The following is a 23,448-nucleotide window of genomic DNA, read 5'->3' as shown; positions in this document are numbered from 1 at the left end:
CTCCACTCCCACTGCCTGCTTTGGTTGGGCAGGAGACAATCCACACCTGTGCCGATGTCACACAATGATGTCACACAAATGCACGCGTGCATGTGACGTCTTCGCACGTGCGGATTACCTCCTGTCCAACGCGATTGAAAGCTGTCCGGACCCCCAGACATGTCCTCAAAAGGAAAACATGTCTGGGGAAATCCGGATGCCTGGTAACCCTACCCATAATCCACCCATACTCCTCCCATAGTCATGCCCTTTTTTGAGATTTGCGCACAAGAAGTGGCATACAACATTTTATAGAATACACCTACCAAATTGTGCATATGAGTTCTAATTAATGCCAATTAGCATCAATTATGAGGTATTAATAGCCAAATATCAGCACTGATTGGCATGTTTATTAAGTTGTACATGCAAATCAGCTGTGTGTAACGATTTCTGTATGCTCCTTATAGTGCAACATACAGAATTTGGGGAGATAGTGTATAAAACAAGTCCAGTCATCTATATTTCCAGAAATCTGTGATCAATTTGCAGATATTCATGGACATCTACAGATTGCAGTGACATAATAAGGAGGGGGGCAGTCTATCCTGGGCGCCATCTTAGTGAGGGTGCTGGCATTTGTCCTCCTCTCTGCCCCCCCTCTCCTTTCCCCCAATACCGCATGATCCCCTTCCCTTTCCCTGTACCTCTGTAACCTCTGGCACAAGCAGCAACCACCTGCTGCTCTCAGCAACGTCGGCCCTTCCTCTGATGTCATTTCTTGTATTCGCACCTAGGAAGTGACATCAGAGAAAGAGCTGATACTGGCGTGAGCAGCAGGTTGGGGTTAAACCTGCTGCTGGCGCCTGGAACATTAAAAAGGTACAGGGGAAGGGAAGGGGCAGGCGTGTGCATGTGGCAAGGAGGTGGGGCAGAGAAGAGAGCGGGGGATGGGTGCCACTGCCCTGGGTTCTTCTCGCCCTTGCTATGTCACTGACAGGTAGCCATCAATTTTTAAGTGCTATTGTTTTGTTCGAGAAATAAATGTGAATTGAGATACATACCATGGTGTTAAATGATGATGATTTTTTTTTTCTGCACTTGGAATAAATGACAAGACTAGAAGGCGAAAGGAGTGGGGTGTAATAGAAGAACATTGTATGTGAACCTTTGTCTGTGAACTCTGGCTCTGAATATGTAGCTTTCATTAAAGCTGCTAAGAAAAAGAGAAGAGACTAAGAAAAAAAAAAAGACTTTGATATCGCTAAAGGCAAGGAAGGTCAATCATCTTGCTTGGCAACAGAAATGTTAATTCACCAAGTGAACATGAGAAGGTTGTGAACTTCTGACGGTCTGAGAGGGTTTTGTTTTTTTCTTCTTTTTCAAACTAAATCTAGGGCCTTGTGAAATGCACCAGGCAGACAACCTTGAACATTAAGGGAACGATTCTATAAAGTAGGTGTTAACATTAATGTGCTAGCTTTGTGTGTAAATGTGTAAAAAACTAGGCCATACAAATGCATCAGCTGAATGTGCCCTTAGGTTTGCAGCATACACATGGGTAATCGGCACAAACGAGCCAGTTCTGTGACTGAAGTATGTGTTTGCTTCTTCGTGCATACACAGGTATCTAGCCAGGTATGCTAGCATTCTATAATGGAATATAGGTGAATACTTTCCTTTAAAGGATATGTGCCAATCAGGTATTCTCTGGGAGCCTATTTAAGTGCACAGTTGTAGAATTACTCCAAGGGGCTAATTTTATAATGCTTTTTCCATGAGTAAAACCTGTTTAATGTTTATGTTGGAGACAAAACCTGTAACTGAATTCAAGAAAACTTGGACATATACATAGGATTTCTAGGGAAGAGGAAGGGATAGTAGATGACATGGGTGGGCACACTGGATAATTCATGTTGTCTTTATCTGCCTTCATTTTTCCATGTTTCTATGTTGATTGAGCTCTTGATATATCGACTTTCACAATTAAAACAAAACAAAGCATGTACATTAAATGCATAGGGCTCCTTTTACTAAGGTGCACTAGCGTTTTTAGCGCACACACAAGATTAGCGCACGCTGTAGCACATACTAGCCGAAAAATTATGCCTGCTTAAAAGGAGGCGGTAGCGGCTAGTGCACGCGGCATTTTAGTGTACACTAAGCGCGCGCTAAAACTGCTAGCGCACCTTTGTAAAAGGAGCCCATAATGTTGGAAAGAAAAAGAATTTCAGATCTAATAGAAAAGCCTAACAGATTTGGAAATTAACTAGGGGGAAGGGGGCTACTACAACTACTACTATTCCTATAAGCATCGGAGCTATTACTGCCACGCCCGGCGTTAAAAAAACACACTACGGCTTTATAAAAGGGGGAGTAAAATCCACACCTAAACTAAATTAAATAGCATGATAATTCAACGCACCATTGAAGTTAATTGAATAATTAATTAAAAATATCCAAATTAAAAGTTAGATGCAGAATTCCACTCACGTAGCATCTAGCGATGCCAAAGTGGAGGTGCCTTTCAACGCCTTACAATACCTGCCTGAAAAGTAGGTATGGTTAGGGGCAGTGGCGTACCTAGGGTATGTGGCACCCGGGGCCCATCATTTTTTGACACACCCCCCCCCCCATGTAAAAAATTTTTTTTTTTTTTTTTTTGCAATAACCATGAAATGGAATAAATGGTCAGAATAGAAACAGGCAGTGAAAATTTTCTTTTATTGAACCTCATATATGTAACCATTATTCCAAACATAACATAACATAAATTATGTCTAAATTGTCATGACATTAGAAGTACATATGGAGTAGTTGCAGGTGATGCTTGGGACAGTTCTGATTGTGTTAGTTCGGTTTTATGTGTTTTTTGAATAGAAGGGTTTTTATTTCTTTTTGAAGGTTTTGCAGTCTGTGGTTGATATCAATTGGTTGTAGAGTTGGGGGTCGAGTGTTGCAGCTCGAATGGCTAGGAGGTTGTCGAACAGTTTTTTTCTTTTGACGTTTTTGGTTGGAGGGTGTGTGAATGGTGCACAAGTTCTCCTATGTCTGTTTGAAGTGGATTGAATTATTTAGCTGAAGAAATTAGTTACCCCCCATTCCACACACATTAATTCTCTTCCATTTTTGTTCCCATTATAAAAAACACTGATAAGTTCCCAGAAAAAAAATACATTAAAATAAGAAGTGAAAACAAAGGCCCCTACAGATGAGAACATAACATAAGAATAGCCTAACTGGGTCAGACCAATGGTCCATCATGCCCAGTAGCCCATTCTCATGGTAGCCAATCCAGGACACTAATACCTGGTCAAAACCCAAAGAGTAGCAATATTCCATGCTACCGATCCAGGGCAAGCAGACACTTCCCCCATGTCTTAATAACAGATTATGGACTTTTCCTCCAGGAATTTGTCCAAATCTTTCTTAAAACCAGCTACACTATCTGCTTTTACCATAACTTCTGGCCACTTCATTTTTAAGTTTAGATCTTTCCTTTCAAACAGAGACCTTCCTAGATGTCAAATACAGCACAAGGTAACTTCACATGGACTTAGCTGTGCAGGAAATGTGAATCTCCTCATACACCCACCATATAGTGCAAAAATGTGCAAAGGTCTGTTTTTTTCTTTCGATCACTACATAGCCTAATGCCACACAAGCAGCGCTGTTACAAACATATTCTGTAGGTCAATGCTAAGGATAACAAAGTTTCCTTCCTTGGACCAGAAGGAGATAAACCACTGGAAGAGATCCCAAAACAACACCCAAAGACCCACTCAGTGTGTGAATCAGTTGAGTGGAGTGGACTAACTGGGGGGTGGAAATGGGCCCGGAGTTTGCTCAGCAGAATTTCCCAGACCACCTCTTCCTCTCAACACATTGACACGTTGCCACCATCACCACTAGGAACACCTCACTGGGTAGGCCAGCTATGCTATAAACTTTATAAAACACATTATTATATTTTCTTATAAAGCACATATTTTAACTGACCTCTCTGACATCCTCAGCCTTTCCATTCACAAAAATAGAAGGAAGAAAAGTTCCCATTTCCTGCTGTCTCATGTCCCCGGCCTATACAATATTTTTTTTCTGCAGACCCTTCAAAAGTCTGACCAAATCCTCGTTTCACTTGCATTATAAAGTACTGAGGATGCCATCTCTCCCCAATCCCAGGTCCTAAAGTCTAAGACAGTAGCGCAAACTAATGCTGCCAGATACAGGAAAAAAAAAATTTTGATTCGATTCAGCCCTATTGAATTGGTTTTTCAATTCGATTTTCCTGCCCAGTTGGGTGATTTTTTTCAAAACTCCTGGTGGGTTTTATAGCTTTTTCACCCCCTTTGGCTTCTCCTAACCACACTGGCGCTGTGGTGTAAATAAAATAAAGAAACAAAAAGGACTTTTCCTCTTTCTGTTAAATCCTAGCTCACGTTTGCAGTCCAACACCAGCTCTGGCAGGATACACATTTCAAATCTGACATGTTATAATCACAAAACAGAAAATAAAATTAATTTTTCTACCTTTTGTTGTCTGGTTATATTTCAAATCTTGTTGGTCCAAGGCTCTGGTTTTCTTCTGATAACTTGCTTGCCAGGGTCTCCTTCTTTCTGCATGCTAACCATCCATCTGCCAACTCTGTCCTCCCTTTCCATTTCCCTTCCCTTCCCAGGAAGTCTGGTATCTTTCCTTTTTTTCATCTCCCTCCACAGATCCACCTTTTCTTAAATACCCTTTCATCCGGCATCTCTCCCTCCTTCCCCACCATCCCAGAGTCCACCATCTCTCCGTTTCTTTTCCTAATTACCCTCCTATCAAGTATCTCTATCCCTCCTCCACACCATCCCTTGTGTCCAATTTCTCTCCCTTTCTGTTCCTTCCCTCCCTAAATCCCATGGTCCATCATCTCTCTCCCTCTCCTCTATTTTCAGACCCATTATTTCTTCCCCCCCCCCAAAGTTTGGCATATGCATGTCTCTTTGAACACCCCCTTCCCTCCGTGTACTTCTAAATCATGGTCCCCCCCCAAAGGCCTGTCCCCCCTTAAAGGTCTGCCTGTCCCACCTTGAAGGCCTGCACCCCCCTTGAAGGCCTGTCCCTTCCCCTTGTAGGCCTGTCCCCCCCTTGAAGGCCTGCCTGCCTGTCCCCCCCTTGAAGGTCTGCACCCCCCGAAGGCCTGCACCCCCCCGAAGGCCTGTCCCCCACTTGAAGGCCTGTCCCACCCCCTTGTAGCTTCTCCCCCCCCCTTGTAGGCCTGTCCCCCCTTGAAGGCCTGCCTGCCTGCCTTTCCCCCCTTGAAGGCCTGTCCCCCCTTGAAGGCCTGCACCCCCTTGAAGGCCTGCACCACCCCCCTCGAAGGCCTGCACTCCCTTGAAGGTCTGCACCCCCCCGAAGGCCTGTCCCCCCCTTGAAGGCCTGTCCCACCCCCTTGTAGGCCTGTCCCCCCCTTGTAGGCCTGTCCCCCCTTTAAGGCCTGCCTGCCTGCCTGCCTTTCCCCCCCTTGAAGGCCTGTCTCCCCCTTGAAGGCCTGCACCCCCCTTGAAGGCCTGCACCCCCCCTTGTAGGCCTGTCCCCCCTTTAAGGCCTGCCTGCCTGCCTGCCTTTCCCCCCCTTGAAGGCCTGTCTCCCCCTTGAAGGCCTGCACCCCCCCTTGAAGGCCTGTCCCCCCCCCTTGTAGGCCTGTCCCCCCCCTTGTAGGCCTGTCCCCCCCCCTTGTAGGCCTGTCCCCCCCTTGAAGGCCTGCCTGCCTTTCCCCCCTTGAAGGCCTGTTCCCCCCCTTGAAGGCCTGCACCCCCTTGAAGGTCTGCACCCCCCCAAAGGCCTACATCCCCCCCCGAAGGCCTGCACCCCCCTGAAGGCCTGCCTGCCCCCCTTGAAGGCCTGCACCCCTTGAAGGTCTGCACTCCCCCCCCCCCGAAGGCCTGTCCCCCCTTGAAGGCCTGCCTGTCTGCCTGTCACCCCCTCCCCCTTGAAAGCCTGCTTGCCTGCCCGCCCGCCCCACCCTGAAGGCCTAATGCCCCGACCCACCCCGAAGGACCGCTCGCCCCCCTGGCCTCCCCGCACCACCTATGAACAGCCGCAGCAGGATCGCGAAGTCAGCGTCAGCGATCCCTGCGCTGCTTCCTGCGCCACGGTCCCGCCCCTCCTCTGACGTCAGAGGAGGGGCGGGATCGCGGCGCAGGAAGCAGCGCAGGGATGCTGACGCTGACTTCGCGATCCTGCTGCGGGCTGCTTCACAGGTGGTGCAGGAAGGTCAGTGGGGCGAGCGGTCCTTCGGGGGTGGCGGGGGACTGAACGGCAAGGCCGGGAACACCCCCTTAGGGCTGGTACCCGGGGCGGCCCGCCCCCCCCGCCCCCCCCTAGGTACGCCACTGGTTAGGGGCAAAGAATAAGCATGGTTGACTTAGGTGTCACTAGGCATCTGAGCTAAGCACAGATAAATTAGGCCAGGAAAATCCTAGCCTAATATACCAGTGCCTACCTCTAGGATACTTAATCATGCCTAGGTGCCACTAGGTGGGATTATGTAAATGATGCTTAGTGGTTGATTGACAACCATGCCTAGTGACACCTACAATGTAATAATAATAATAACTTTATTTTTGTATACCGCAATACCATGACAGTTCAGAGCGGTTAACAGAGTAAGAGACTGTACATAGACAGCGAAGTTACAAACAAGACAATCAGCTTAACTTAGCAAGTCGGGAGTAGTCAGGATATCTGGAGGCATATCGGAGATACAAGGCAGGGAAGGAGTCAAATAAATTTAAGCGCCACTAGATACAATTTATAGAATCAGGCCCAGAGTGCCTTGAAAATAAAATAAAAAGGGTGGGATAGTGAGTTAGTACTCAGTTGCAGATTGCAGTACTTGGGATGGGAGTATATGGGATATTAAACAGCACCTTATGGGTTAATGCCAAGAACCTCTGTTGTATCCTGTATGTATTGGGTAGGTAGTGATGGCAGACAAAAAAAATGGTGGTAATATGGTCATGGATATAAGAAGGAGATGGTATATTGTTAACCAACACCAGTCAATCCACTCAAATAAATTAGTCTTCAGACCTTCAGAGATGCCACCATCCACTCCATTATAGTTCCAAAGTGGTTGGATTTACACATTATATCCTCATCGGGTCACTTATAATCTATTGTGAAGATAGAACTTTGCTCTGACTATTTTGCCAATAATCTTCTTATAAAGCTAATACTTAGCTGAGGTGGTGCATTCAAAGGGATCTATCACCAACATGTTTCACCCTATACTGGGTTTCATCAGGGCTACGATCCCTATAAATAATGATAAATAATATAAATAACTACTGTTGCTATTAAAACCTTTACCAAACACCAAAACCATTCATTAGAAATAGAGTGCTTACCTCTAAGTTTGAATTGGTTACCCACAACACGACCACTCATGAATTTTAAAATGGCCGCGGCATGCTAAAGCTTGATTTAAGTATCAAACAGAAAAAGAATACCAGCATAGGAATCAGAAATACAATTTAACTTTTGCATCCTACAAAGCATTGAAGGAATTAGCGGCTAGAGATGATATCATCATAAAGAAGGCTGATAAGGGAGGGGCCATAGTGATCCAAGATAGCTCCAGGTATAGAGAGGAAGCCCAACGCCAATTGGGTGATTATAACTCTTATATCCAATGTCATCATAATCCAGGGATAAATCTGATGAGAGATATATTCAATGATGTGACCACTGCATATTGTCACAACCCTAGCCGGGAAGCTAGATTGTCTCCTGATAAGGCCCCTCCTAACCCTAGCCTTACCTTAAATAGAGCTAACCAATGTGATAGGTTAGACATAAAACAAAAAGAAAGTTCTGATTTCCCATTCAAAACCCAGCTCACAAAACCCTGGGGAGGTGAGGAATCTGGAGGGAACAGCCTAGAACAGCCTCAGAGCAAATCCACCAGTTCAGCTAACCCACAGCTGCAGAGCTTAATTAGAAGCTCAGGGAAATCTCAGCCCAAGTTACAGGCTGCCCTGCCCCCTCACAGAACAGGGCGTGGTCGCCTCAGTGCTTTAGAGGCAGCACTGAGGAGAAACCAGTCAGTCTATCCTGGGTCAGCCCAGGAGGGAGGTTCACAGGACGGCTCTCCTGAACCTCAGAGCTTTGAGGATGTTGAGATGGTGGATACAGCCCCTGTCTCTGAAGCCAACCGGCTAGCTGAACCAGAGCCCACGGACTGCATGGAGACTAGCATGGATACAGAACCTTGTGCTATGGAGGAAAGCTAAGTACATTGGTTTTGCTTGGTTGTGCTTAAGTTTGTGAACTGTTTGAGTTTGTTTATTGGAACTCGTTTGCACCTGTGTGAAGCAAGTGAGCAGTGCAGAGCTCACTGCAAGGTGCCTGGAACTGAAAACCTTTTGCCAGGTTTATTTTGCTGAACTGTTTGGTTGATGTTTTTTTTTTTTGAAAGCAAGAAAAGCTTCAATTTTGAATGTGTGCCTGGGATGGTAGTTTTGGGGAAGAATCCACATAATATCCTTGGTTGGGATTGTGGGGCCATTTGTGGCATTCTGTTTTACACAGAGTTTAATTAAGTGGATTCGGCTACTCCCCTCCCCCACCAACTACTGTTAGGTTGGTTGGGGCCAAGCCTGCTTCTATCTAGGCTTGGGCACAGCACTGTCTTTATTTAAAAGAAGTGATATAGCTTGTTACTGCCTGTTTGCCAAAGGCAGAACTAGTTGGACTGAACTCTTATACTTACCTGTGATACCTGCAAGAAAGGTGTGAGTTGTTTGGTTTTTTAAACAACTCGGTTTTATTTTTCCATGTTTTCTTGTGTTTATGAAAAGAATGGACTGAACCCTGTTCAGGATTGATAACCACAATAAAGTGGGCCTTTATTTTCACATAAAACTGACTGTTTTTGACCTGTTTTGTGCTTCTGTATTGCACTGAGGAACCAGCAGGACTTCCAGCATCTTCTGGAAGCACGTGGGCCACAGGCTATTCTGGGCGCTGACCGGGGCCAATCGTACAAGCCGGCACCGGCGGTGCCACAATATCAGGAGGAAAGAATATAAATTTCTATTGGAGAAATTTTCAAGAACTCCCAAAATCCAATTTGTCCCAAAGATCCATAAAGATTTAGAGACCCCTCCGGGTAGGCCTATTGTTAATACAAGAGGTAGTCTTCTTGAACCATTGTCAAAGTTTTTGGACATCTTTTTGAAACAAGCGGCTATGCAGGTTCGGTCGTATCTGAAGGACTCTTCACATTTTCTCCGACCCTTAAAGGAAATTTCTGATTTACCTACCCAATGTATTATGGTCACGTTGGATGTAGTATCACTCTACACAAAAATCCCTCAATCGGGAGCTTTAGATATTATTAGATAAACCCTATTAGCTAGGCCGGGACATCAAAAAATTACCACACACTTCCTTCTGAAATTAGCCAAATGGGTCATCCAGGAGAACTATTTCATATATGAAGATACTTACTATAAACAGGTTCAAGGGGTGGCCATGGGGGCCACTTTGGCTCCTTCGGTGCCACCCTTTATGTTGGAAAATTTGAAGAAGTGATCTACCCCTCTGTGCAGTTTTCTACTAACATTTTATATTGGAAGCGTTTTCTGGATGATGTATTCTTTCTATGGAATGGAACAACGTCGGACCTTGAAATGTATATTAGATGGATGAATACAATTAATGTGAATTTACAGTTTACAGCTACGTATAACATCATGCAAATTGAATTTTTGGACATTTTAGTGTTCAGAGAGGGAAATCAGTTGAGTACTAAGCTTTTTAGAAAGCCAGTGGCCCGCAACACCCTGTTACATTTTTCAAGCTTTCACCTGTACAAACTCAAGTTTAACCTTCCGGTGAGCCAATTTTTAAGGGCCAGAAGGATTTGTTCCGATTTGGGGGAGTTCAAAATTGCTGCCAAGGATATGAAAGATCGTTTCCGTCAAAGGGGCTATCCGAGTAAAGCTATCCAGCAAGCTTATTTGCGAGCCCGGTTTGCTAATCGAAAATTGCTCCTAAAAGAAAAGGATAATCATTCAGAGGTTGAGACATCTAAACTTGTTTGTGTTTTACCTTTTTCAGATACAGCTAAGACCCTGGTAGGCTACATTAGATCCCATTGGCCTATTTTGGGGCTCTGCGGGGTCTTGTAGAATTCCCTGTGATAGCATACACAAGGGGGAAAACTATAGGGCAAATATTAGAGAGACATGAACCCTCTATTGAGAAATCAGGTACTCATACTCAATGTTCTCGATGCCAATGGTGTCAGAATATCATCGTAGGAGATAGTTGGCAGGACCCCCAAACTGGCTGGAAAATCCAAGCCAGGGAGAATACCAACTGCAGATCAGATTGGGTTGTCTATATAATAATTTGTCCATGCCCCCTTGTTTATGTCGGTCGCACTAAACGCCCGGTATACTTGCGTTTGAATGAACATAAGTCCCGCATCAATACCCAATCGTTGCAAGCCCCTCTGGTCCATCATTGGATTTCTAAAAAACATGGAGTGGATTATCTCAAATGGAGGGTGATTGATCGTTTGACAGTTCAGGGGGTGGAGGGGGACCTAGAGGCCAAACTAAATTTTCTGGAACAGAGGTGGATATATAGACTGAATACGGTTATCCCTAAGGGGTTGAACCTCGAACTAGAATGGTCATCTCTCCTATGAGTTCCCGCTGGGGGTTTGAAATCTTTATAATCTCTCAATCTTTCATCTTCAAGAGGGGAGTGTTTGAAAATACACTTTTAAATAGTTAGTTTAACAGCTATCCCCCCGTGTGATGTGTTTGGTCTGCCTCTGGGAGGTTGCTTCGCATTGGCCCAGAGACAGCCGGCACACCCACACAGGGAGATACTTAAATCAAGCTTTAGCACGCCACGGCTATTTTAAAATTCATGAGTGGTCGCGTTGTGGGTAACCAATTCAAACTTAGAGGTAAGTATTCCATTTCTAATGAACGGTTTTGGTGTTTGGTAAAGGTTTTAATAGCAACAGTAGTTATTTATATTATTTATCGTTATTTATAAGGATCGTAGCCCTGATGAAACCCAGTATAGGGTGAAACATGTTGGTGATAGATCCCTTTGAATGCACCACCTCAGCTAAGTATTAGCTTTATAAGAAGATTATTGGCAAAATAGTCAGAGCAAAGTTCTATCTAAGTGACCCGGTGAGGATATAATGTGTAAATCTAACCACTTTGAAACTATAATGGAGTGGATGGTGGCATTTCTGAGGGTCTGAAGACTAATTTATTTGAGTGGATTGACTGGTGTTGGTTAACAGTATACCATCTCCTTTGTGTATTGAACTGATATTATCCTCTCAAAAACATTTATTTATTATCCTTCCATCAACATATTTCATGGATATAAGAATACACAAGGAGGCTAATAGATGTATTCTGGACTGACTGTAATTGTTTGGTGAAAGAAGATGGAAAGCCAGAATAAATAATGTTACAGTAATCTAGCCTAGAGGCAGCTACTAACAGAACAAACATAACATAAAGCTAAGAAACTAGAATGATTACCAGAATTTACATGCGTGTTGAATGACAACTGGGAGTCTGAAGTGATTCCTAAGTATTTAAAAGAATCTATCAGAAGGTGGGGTGGGGACCAGGGTGAGTAGGTGCAAGACACAGCTTGTGTGGTCAACCAGAAATCCAAGAGATGACAGTTTTTGAGGGGTTGAGAAGATTATAGGATTTCAGCCAGCCAATAACAGAATTGAGACAGGACTCTACGTTGGATAACTCAGGGATATAGGGATCCTGAACTGAGACTAAAAGATCATCAGCATAGAAATAAGCATTAGCAGAATAGTCTTGAATCAAGGAGGCAAGGGAGCTGAGAAAATTGACCACTACAAGAAAGAGTGACTGATGTAGATAGAGAGGAGAGAGTCACCCAAGAAAAGGTTCTACCAGAGAGATAGGAGATAATCTCTAGAAGAATATGCTAAAGATACTGATGTCTAAGAGCCAAGAAAATTAAAGAGAATGATAAACCAGGTCAAAGGTCTCAGTCAATTCCAAGAAACAAAGTACTGCATTACCACATTCAAAAGCAGCAATTACTCATGGATCATTTAAGAGCAAAGTAAGTATAGTTTCTGATAAATGAAACATAGAAACAAGATGGCAGATAAAAGCCAAATGGCCCATCCAGTCTGCCCATCTGCAGCATTCACTATCTCCTCCTCTCCCTAATAGATCCCACATGCCTGTCCCATGCTTTCTTTAATTCAGGCACAGTCTTTGTCTCTACCACCTCTACCGGGAGACTATTCCATGTATCTACTATCCTTATTGTAAAAAAGTATTTCCATAGATTACTCCTGAGCCTATCACCTCATCCTAAGCCTTCTCATTCTGGAGCTTCCTTTCAAATGAAAGAGACTCGCCTCATGCACATTTATGCTACGTAGGTATTTAAACATCTCTCATCAAATCTTCCCTCTTCCACCTTTCCTCCAAAGTATACATATTGAGATCTTTAAGTCTGTCCCCATACGTCTTATGATGAACATCACTGACCATCCTCTGGACTGACGTCATCCTTTTTATATCTTTTTAAAGGTATGGTCTCCAGAATTGTACACAATATTCTAAATGAGGTCTCACTAAAGACTTATACAGGGGCATCAGTACCTCCTTTTTTCTACTGGCCATAGCTCTCCCTGTACCCCCCAGCATTCTTCTAGATTTGGCCTTTACCTTAAAATCATCACATACTATCACGCTCCACTTTCATGCACAAAAGCCCTTCAACTCCAAACTGTAATGTTCCTTGGGCTTTTGCAGCCCAAATAAATGACTGCATTACTTAGCATTAAATTTTAGCTGCCAAATTTCAGATCATTCTTCAAGCTTCTCTAGGTCCTTCCATTAGAGGTGTCTATTGAAGATTTTGACATCTTCTGCAAAGAGGCAAATGTTACCTGACAGTCCTTCAGCAATATCGCTTATAAAAATGTTAAAAAGAACAGGCCCAAGAACAAAACCTTGAGGCACACCACTGGTAACATCCCTTTCCTCAGAGCGATCTCCATTAACCACTACCTTCTGTCGTCTTCCACCCAACCAGTTTCTGACCCAGCCCGTCACTTTGGGGTCCATCCCAAGGGCACTCAGTTTATTTATTAGATGTCTGTGTGGTGAATATGGTGTTAGGCCTCCAAAACCAATGGGAATTTAATGAAGACCTGGACCGCTCTGCTCATTTTTGGATTTCCTATTATATGTATGTAGAGGTTGATATTGCCTATTTTCAAGTAAATATGATGTTAGAGCAATGCTTCTCAGCTCTCTCCCTGGAGGCACACCAAGCCCAGTCAGGTTTTCAGGATCACCACATTGAATATGCACAGGACAAATCTGCATATAGTTCATACCTGTATTCGTTTGTGATAATTCTGAAAACCTTGATTGACTAGGTGTACCTCCAGGAAATGGTGTTTAGGGTATTGATTTTCCTTCTTGGACAGAGATGATCACTTAATTTGATATCACAGAAACCTCAAACAGCTATCTATAAGTAATTATGTGTGTTACAATTTTCTTATCTTTGCATAGGCTTCCTTCTATATCTGTGCCAGCTTATCTATTTATTGAGTCTCATATGTCCATTAATAATGTGCTGTAGCTTCATTATAACAATTTTATTCTGGTTGTTTAATCTAATCTAATCTTCATTTATATACCGAATCTACTCCCTAAAGAGCTCAACACGGTTTTACAGTTCATTAAAAAATGAAACGTAAGTAAAAACTGTGGGATAAAAGCAGAAATTGCGTTTAATAAAAGCAAAGTACAATCTTTAAGTTGGAATCCAAATATGTACTTGACAGGGGACACATACTACATTTCTTTAATAACATTAGAAGTCCAATTTGGTAAAGATTTTCCAATAGGCAAAAATAAAATAATTATATTGTAAAAAATAAAAATAAAATAAAAAGGGGGCCAAAATACCCTATTTTTTTCTTCTATCACCCCTCTCCAGCACAATGCCACATCTCTTTCTCTATCACTAGTGGCAGTGATATGTCCAACATTTCCTACCCCCCTTGTATTCTGTCCCTCTGTTACCTTCTCCACCACCATATCCAACATTTTCTCCCTCTCATCCTTCTATTCCCCATGTATCTCTACCTCACTCATCTCTCTCTCTCTCTATGCCACTAATTTTCCTCTTTCTTCCTTTCACATATGCACATCTCTTTCCCTCTTACTCACACACTCATGCCCAACAATTTTCCCTTTCTATATGCCTCCTTTTCCTCCTATGTCCCAAGTTAGTGCCCCTTACCTTCCTCCCTTCTGTGTCCCCATGGTTATGCTCCCTCCCTTCCCTCTGTGTCCCAAGTTCATACCCCCTCCCTTCCTTTCACCCTTTGTCCCAAAATTCATGCCACCTCTCATGTCCCTATGTGACTCCTTTCCTCCCCACTACTTTCTCCCTTTGTCCCTCATAATCATGTCCCTCTCTCTCATTACTTGCTCGCTCCAGGGACACACACATTCCCCTTCTGGGCATCCAGCTGGGCTGCCCTTTCCTGCCTTGTTTGCAGGGATGTACGGCAGCAGCTCTTACATGCTGCATGTTGCTGACCCCACAAAACCTTCCCTCTGACGTCTGATTTCATCCACATGCCAGCGTGTAAGAGCTTGCCTGCCCACATCCCTTCAACAAGTGCCGTTGAAGGCAGGAAAGAGCAGCCCACCTGGAGGGAGGTAACTGGGATCCTCCACTGATCCAGAAAGCTTCCCTCCGACATCACCTCTGATATCGGAGGGAACCCTTCTGGGTCAGCTTCAGCAAAGGGGGGCACGCGGCCTGGAGGACAGAAAGGAGAGCATTAGATCCACAGCGGCGTCCATTAAGGTGGGGGAGACCCACACAGGGCCATTTATCCCCACAAGTAGCTCGCATACCTGCGTTTAGAGAACTCTCTGTAATAGAGGGATGAGAAATTAGCACATTGACCAGTTTCAGCTTTAGTGCCACACTGGCAATTGAAGTTAAAGTAATCTAACAAAACAATCTACAGTTATGATAGTAAAAGGAAAAGTGTTGATTGCTAAAAGTATGTAATTGGGCAGGAGAAAAAGGCTTGCATTGAATTTTGAGTTGATTCTAGATAATTAGGTGACTAGGCAAGAGACCAGCAATTTATTGTTCTTTGCTATATATTTTGCTTAAGTCAGTATTTTCTGTACATGATGAGAGGACCTCCTGCTGTGTTACATTTGCCTTTAGTCAGCAAACACAAGAAATTGCTTTGCTGAATGCAAAATGTAGAGCATGCTGGCATTTTAAACTGCAAAAGCCACAAAATAAATTTTATAGATGTTAATTTTCCAAAGTCATTTTAACTTTAACATGGAACGATAGCATTATTAATTCCTCTTCAGGGACCTCAGTGCCAAAATGAATATTTTTTTTCAATCTTTTTTTTTTTTTTTTTTGCCTTCAATGCATATTTAAAACTCACTTTTTTTTTTTTACTTCTGATCTTTAAGGCATATTAAGATTTTATAAGTTTTCCTTTCAGATGTCCTGATAAGGACACTATATTTATGCTGAAAATAGATATGTACCAGAACAATCAAGTGGGGTTAGGGAAAGGTACACACCACCACCCCTTTTACTAAACCGCGATAATGGTTATTAACTCAGGGAGCCACGCTGAAGGCTCCGTGCTGTTCCCGATGCTCATAGGATCGTTCACGTACCAATAATCAAGACGGATTTTAGACGTATCTAAAATCAGCTTAGGCCTTCATCCCTAGCCTCTGTACGCCTAGAGCGAAAAGGGGCGTTTATGGAGGAGTGGATCGATCTAGACTTAGGGCTCCTGTTACGAAGGTGCGCTACGGGCTTTACCGCACGTACCAGATTAGTGTGCGCTAGCCAAAAATCTACCGCCTGCTCATAAAGGAGGCAGTAGCAGCTAGCGCATACTAGCGTGTGTTATTCCGCGTGTTAAGGCCCTAGCGTGCCTTTGTAAAAAGGAGCCCTTAGTTATCTGGCAGCCATAACCAAAAAGGTCTGACATGTTGCCAGAACAGAACATTAGACATTTTGACTTAAACCAAGTCAAAACAGGTATGAGGTTCTGATTGGGCCGTTGAGCTGATCCAGCTGCCGCGATCAGCTCAGCAGCCCAGGCAACCCGTCCTCCCCCTCCCCCCGCACCAGTAACAATCGCAGAAGGAGAGATGTCTAATCACTCCTGCTGACACAAACACCCCTGAATTAGCAGCAGGAGGGAGCCCAAGCCCTCCTGCTGGACAAGTTCCTCCCTGAACCCCCTTTCCCATGACTGAGCCTCCCCCTGGATCCCCCTTCCACAGACTGAGCCCTCCCCCAGACCCTCTCCACACTCCAGCGGCCCCCCCCACTAACTTTAATCAATGATTGACTGGCCAGGTCCTCCCTTCCAGTCGGCCGGCAGGCCCGCCTTCTTCTGAATGGTAGGCCTGCCCCTTCCCAGTGCATTATGGGATGCACCAGGGAGGGGCCTAGAGCCTGATTGGCCAGGCGCCTAGGCCCCGCCCATAGGAGGAGCCTTATGCACCTGAGAAACCGGAATTGGGCCAGTTGCCTAATGCCCCTCCTATAGGTGGGGCCCTAGGCACATGGGCCAACCGAATCTTAGGTTTGGCACCCTCCTGTCGATGATCGCGCGGGGTGTTTGGGGGGGTGTTCTTCGGCAGAAGAGATTAGGCATCTCTCCTGTTGCAATCATTTGTGGGGAGGGCAGTGACAACGGTTCCAGGATTCTGTAACCGGCGTTGCTTTTGACAGATGCTGGTTATAGAATCCTGCTTTTAGGCGAAGGACTTGCCCCCTCCTTTGTCTAAAAGGTCTTGTTTGGCTGTTTGGGACTTGGGGCAATTTTTTGGTAAGGAATGTGTAATAAGGATAGACGTAGCGATTACATTGCTGAATGTAGAGGTAGGCCATTCTAAAAAAAATTTATTTGGGATGTCCATTCTCACAAAAAAAAACATTTCCCCTGTTGCCTACTTTCTGCGTCTAGGGACTTAGGCCAAAAGGAGACAGACGTTTCTTTTGGTTATGCCCCTCCACATGTCTTACTCTACATAATCTATAGTATATGAGCTAGAAACGTACTGTAAATCTAACAATAGGTGCCAAAAAACTTCAGTAATTTGTTTTAAAGGTGCAAAGTAATGTGGTTTCTGTTTTACTTTGCAGGTAGAAATCATAGTTAACAAGTTATAGGTGAAGCCTTTTTAGTGGGCTAACAGTAACTTGTGACCAACTTTCAAGCGTTATACTCAGTGATTTGATGAAGCTTATAACTCTTGGAAGGTGCTCATAGATATTATGTTAATTTAGTGAACAGCCTTACCTACAACATGAGAGCCTATGATTTATTGATTTATTTATTTATTTAAAGGATTTTTCAACCACCTATTCCTAGGCGGCTTTACAAATAGCAACATACAAAAAACAAAACTAAATTCATACAAAGAAAAACTAAATTTATACAAACAAACATTTCAAACGATGCAATAAAAATAATTAATTTACAGTGTTCAATTATATGTCAATCCAAAACCCAAAATAAACCAGAATCATCATTCATTGGAATACTTCTACAAAAAATGTAGTCTTAAGCCATCTTCTTGAACTTCTGAATATCAGGAAGAGCTCTTTGCGAGCTATTTAATTTGTTTCTACAGAGTTACTCCTATGTTGGAAATATCGGAAGATCTACGTGTTCTCATAGCACACTTTTGAGAAGTCCATGATGAACCTGGGCCAAATTCAATAAGAGTACAGTGGTGCCTCGCATAACTAACGCCTCGCACAGCGAACACTGCGCACAACGAACTTTATGTCTTGCTTCCTACAACGAACTTCGTTTCACACAACGAAGTCGCCCGAGCTGCATCCTTCCGCGCAGGCACTGCGCTTAACTGCCCTCTCTCCGCCTGGCTCCCTGTGCAGTGGCGGACCGTCGGCTCGCAGGGGCCCGGCGCCTACTGCTGATGCGTTGGGAGGGGCGGACCTACTCTCGTACCGGCTTCTCCCCGATGCTAGAAAAAAAAAAAAACATTGTTGTACAGAAACCAACTGACCTTATTAAATTGACTGTTTCTTTCATGCATCTGGCAATTTGTTAAGCTTTTGCTCTTGCGTTCTTTTGTATCCGATGCATGCTTACACTTCTGCATTAAAGCTGCCCTGTACTTGAGATACTAATGGTTACAAGGGAGTCAAGTCTGTCTCTCTGTTTTGGGCTCCAGGAGCCAAACAGCAGCTAAACATGATGTTTTCTCACAACATACACTGGGGTGTCAGGGTAGCCTTTGAGATGCTACACAAAAGAAATGCAAGGAATGACTGTTTTTTTCCAATGGGAAACAATAGAAAGGGCAGCAAGTCAGTGCACCAAATGTAAATTAAAGGATGTAAATGAACAGTTAAGTCCAGTTTTTGCCGCTGAGACTCTGCCCCTCTCTCACTGTAAAATTAGACTCTACTTAGTCTGTCTATTAAATTTAAAAAATGTGTGTTGTTTTAAAAAACAATTATGTTTTTAGATGTATCTAAATAAAAATAATAACAAAAAATGTATTCTTTTTTTATGTCATCTTAGCATATTTTATGCTACAGAACGAATTATTTTTTTTTAACATGTATTGTTATGGGAAAACGCGTTTCACATAACGAACTTTTCGCATAACAAACTTGCTCCTGGAATCCAATTAAGTTCGTTGTGTGAGGCACCACTGTACTTCTAACATAAGCCAACTCTTTCCATGGTCACTCTATAGTACACTTCTCCCTCCGTAATTCGCTGTGATAGGGGATTAACAGAACCGCAAATACAGAAAAAACTGTGAATAACTTTTTCATATGTTATTCGCTGGTTTTTATTAAAAACCATCGTGAATATGGCGAAACCACGAATAACATGGTGGGAGACCTGCCAGTTCCTGAAGGAGAGGCAAAATACGGTGAAAAAAAGTGCTGGGAATTGGCGATTTTCTCTATAAACACTTGGAATCAGCAATTTCTCTTTGCAAGCTGTCGTAATTTTTTGGGGGGAGGAGCCAGCATGCTAAAAACCGTGAATAATCGAAACCACAAATGCTGAAACCACATATACGGAGGGAGAAGTGTAATTAAAAAAAAATAAACCAACCAAGTGCCACTCCTTTCACAGTTAATACAATAAATAGAATTTATAACTGTCTAGTGCCTGATTAAAGTTCCATTCAGACTTGTCCTGACTAGAAAATAAATTGCCTATGAGTTCCAAACAAGATTATTTTTTGTTCCTTTATTACATGTCATTGAAAAAGCATGCATAGAAAGGTGTGATTTATGAATGTATTGATTTTCTCTGGTAAATAATAAATTAACTGTCCTCTCTAATATTATTCATCAAACTTTTTGTCACATAATTAAATTGTCATAAAATGGATTATGCTTATATAGATTCATTAAATATTGAAACCCCATATGTGGCATTGTTCTCATGCTCATTTGCTAACAGTACAATTACCCTGTCCTGTTCCATTAAGGTTAGTAATAGCATTTATTCCCATCCTTTCTTGCAGAGTTCACTGTTGATACGTAGAGTAGTGAGACAACTGCTAACAGAGATGGCCTGGTTGGTTTTCTAGAGCTGTGTCTGGAGTCGGGGAAACCTCCTGGCAGACCCAGCAGATTCCAAGTACTGGCAATTCTTCTGTATCTTATGGAGACATCACACATTTTCACAGGAAAATGCTGCGGTTCATCAATGCCGGTACAGTTGCTTCAGCTCATGTCTTATCTGAAGTTGAACAACAAAAAAAAGCACCAAAGACCTTCAAATATGGGACATATAACAAACAATTTATTTATGAACCTGGACACAGGCCGTGTTTCGGTGATAAAACACTTGTGTCAGGGGTCACTTGATTAATAAATGGTTCTAAATATTAAACCAAAAATTGATGGATTGCTGTTACATAAAACAAAAAATAGCTGACATCAAAATGAATTAAATAACACGATGCCTGGCATTGGCATCCCCAAAATGTTATGTCCTGTCATAAGTAAATTTACTATAGTTAAAATGTCAAATTATAGGTTTTAATAGATAAAACAAAGAGAAATCACTCTCAGTGCTAAACAAATAGGTGTTTACTGGATAAGCACCTGCAAGCCATCATTTCCTATAGGATTCTCTCACTCTTTGCCTTAGCTGCCTTGGATTCTCTGTTGATCACCCATGGTTTGTTTTGGGTTTTCTTGGGGGTTTTTTGGTTTTTTTTGCATTGATGACTCCTCAACTGCACAAAAGTATATATAATTGATACAGCTGAAAAGATACCGACAAATGGCATGTGCTCCATGAACAGACACATAAAAAATTGATCTTCTGTACTTTCAAAGGAAAATATACGTGTCTGGATGGATTTCCAAAACCTGGCAGTTTGTCCTGGATTTTGGGAGGGCCCATGAGCTCGGGGCCACATCTGGAAGGGCTCTGAGTGCATATGAATACGCACATGTGTGTGACTTCATTTTGTCACATCAGCGCATGCTCGGAGGCCCTCCAGACAGCCCGGACTCGGGGAAGAAGAGACAGGGTTTGTGTGGGGGCAGGGCTGGGGGTGGAAAGGGTTTCATCCTGTTGTGTTAAATTTTCAGAGGAGTTATTTAGGTTTCAAAGAGTCAGACAAATATTCAGGTCCCCTTTTGGACTATTCATTTGCAAAGTACATTGTGTTGAAAAATAAAATAAAAATTGAACCATCAAAATTATTCACAATGACTTTATAACCTGTCTTTACCCTATCTTTTTAATAAATTTTTCAATTCATAGCATTGATATTTGTCAAAGGTGCAAGTTCATTTTAAGGAAGGAAATGAACACAAGGAGGGTTTATTTTATGAAAAGTTGCCTATGTGTGAAGGTCTTTGATTTACACAGATGGGCAAGGACCCTTTCCCTTTTTAAAGGTGTTACATTTCATGATAAAAGTTTCACCTATTCCCTCTGTATAGTATGTTTTAGATTCAGCTGATCTAATCAAGTTTATTCCCCACCTAGCAATCTATCTTGTCTTTTTTAGCTATATGTGTTCACCCCTACTTCTTACAAGGTAGTTCGGTCTTTTGCAATATACCCATATTGAAGTTAAATTCTGGGACAAAACTGCCTGCATAATAATGTTAGTGGACGTGAGCATGAACTTTCTGTTCCTATTGTGATGCAAGAAAAGTTTGTTAATTACAATGCTTGTTTTGTCCATTATTAAATATAGTGTTTCAAATGTTCACAGAGATATGTTAACAACCCCATTAATCTTCTCTCCTCTATGTAATTGTGAAGTCCAGATGTTGCATCATTTCCAGATATTACAGTTAACAATTTATAACTTGCAGTTATGGAAAAGGGGTAGTAGACTGGAAATGGGCAATATTACTTAGCTAGGACATTGCCAATGGCAACAACATTGACCTCCATTCAATTAATTAGTAGTGGAGATCCCGGCAATTAATTATAATGGTTAAAATGAATATAATCTCCACCACTTTTTTTTAATATGGACATTTTCCACTGTTCATGAATCCACTGACTTACAAGAAGCAAAGCTCTAACCCATACATTAGCTGAGATTAATGCTTCAGCATGGAAGGATAGTGAAGATGGGTGAATGATCCCCACTTATCAACTATATTTCATGGATACCTCTTCAACGTTTTGTATCCTAAACACTCTGACAGGTAAACTTCAAAGTGAAAATTCATTATTGCTCACTTTGGTTATTAACTCTCTCCATCTTGCTGTCAGCAGGCTTTTCTGGTATTAGAAAACTAGCCATTAATTAGAGCTAGAACTAATTACCATAGAGGACTGATAGAGATGCTGCTCTATGTCACTGTTTTCTATTTTGCTACAATAGAGGGGTTTCTTGAAAGTTTTTCATAGAAGAGCTGATTGTTATTCATGGAAGATGCATTCCATCACTGTTCCCTCTAAGCTGTGTGTGAGTTCTCCAACTGCATTGCTGCCAGGGGGCAGTGCTTCAATACTGTGTCTTCGATCACTAAGGACAGGCAGGTTCCTTGGAGTCCTGCAGAGCTTCCCTGTCTCACACAATTAGAATTGTGATAGTAAAACAATGCCCTCTATTGGCAGGACTATAGATGGAGGACACCGCTAAGCTTAGAAGTGCAGCATGATATGATTAATTTTTGCTGGATCTAGCATTATAAAATATTGCTTGAATAAAGTGTGTTTCCTGACCTAGCCTCTGAGAAACCCTAAGCCATCTACCTTCAAAAGTCATTATGTACCCCCTATCAGTGAAAACAAAAAACAGCCAGGTTTTTATATTCAGTGTTAAACATAAAAGAAGGTACAACAGTGTGAACTACCCCAGTCTACATGAACAATACTTGATAATCAGAAATTGGGACCTGAAACTCCAAAGCAAATGACTCTCTTTAACTTTACCCATCAGAGGTTAGGACATGACAAAGCTATTGGACATTTCCAGACAAAGACCCTATTAAAATTAAAATCAAGGCACTGCCCTGCTAATAATCAAATGACTTGCCAAAACAGATTACCTCATCCAACCAGAACAGAAAACAAGTTTGAATTGAACTCTTGTAATTGGCCAATACTCCTGAGCTCCTACCTTGGTTATTGAACAGGACTTCAAGCCCCTATAGTTCATATAAAAAGTGGATTTTACTTAAGCTGTTTCCTTTTTTTGATCATCACTGGACATTCTTGCTGTAATCTCTCCTCTATAATCAATATGTCATATGCTCTCAGCTAATCTGTAGCTGAAGAGCTCTTCTTCCAGCAAGGACCTTTATTATAGTAAGTTACTTTTAATCCATCTTAAATTGATCATTCTGCTTCCAAAACAATATTTTATCTTGTGGCACATTTTCCCTTGTTTAAAGATCCCTAAATTGTAACTAAAAATTGAAACTAAAATTACTGCACTGCCTGCCTAAATCTTATAAATAAATTTGCTCTGCAAAAATAAAATTCTAGTTTTCCTCAAATTCTTTAAGTTTATCTTCTTGAGTATTGTACAGAGCTAAGTTATAAACAGGTAGTGCATTCCCCAAACTAACGTCTATTTAATATATATTATCTTTCTCTTCAAGTGTTATAGAGGGAACAGTGCTTTTCATACTGATGTAAGAAAGCCCCAATGCATGTGTAGAGATTTTTATGTAGTGGTTTTCGGTTTAAAGCATTTTTTAGTCTTACTATAAATCAATTGGGGGGGGGGGGGCGGTTTCTAAAATTCTGTGGGTTGCATTATTATATAGAAAAATAGGTACCTACTTTACAGAATTCTATCATAACAGATGATACAATAACCTATAATTTTGGTGCAAGCACTTAGACCAGCCATATT

This window comes from Geotrypetes seraphini, chromosome 4 (assembly GCF_902459505.1).
Source record: "Geotrypetes seraphini chromosome 4, aGeoSer1.1, whole genome shotgun sequence".
NCBI lineage: Eukaryota > Metazoa > Chordata > Amphibia > Gymnophiona > Dermophiidae > Geotrypetes > Geotrypetes seraphini.
The sequence above is the reverse complement of the archived record's forward strand: the minus strand, read 5'-3'. Positions refer to the sequence as shown.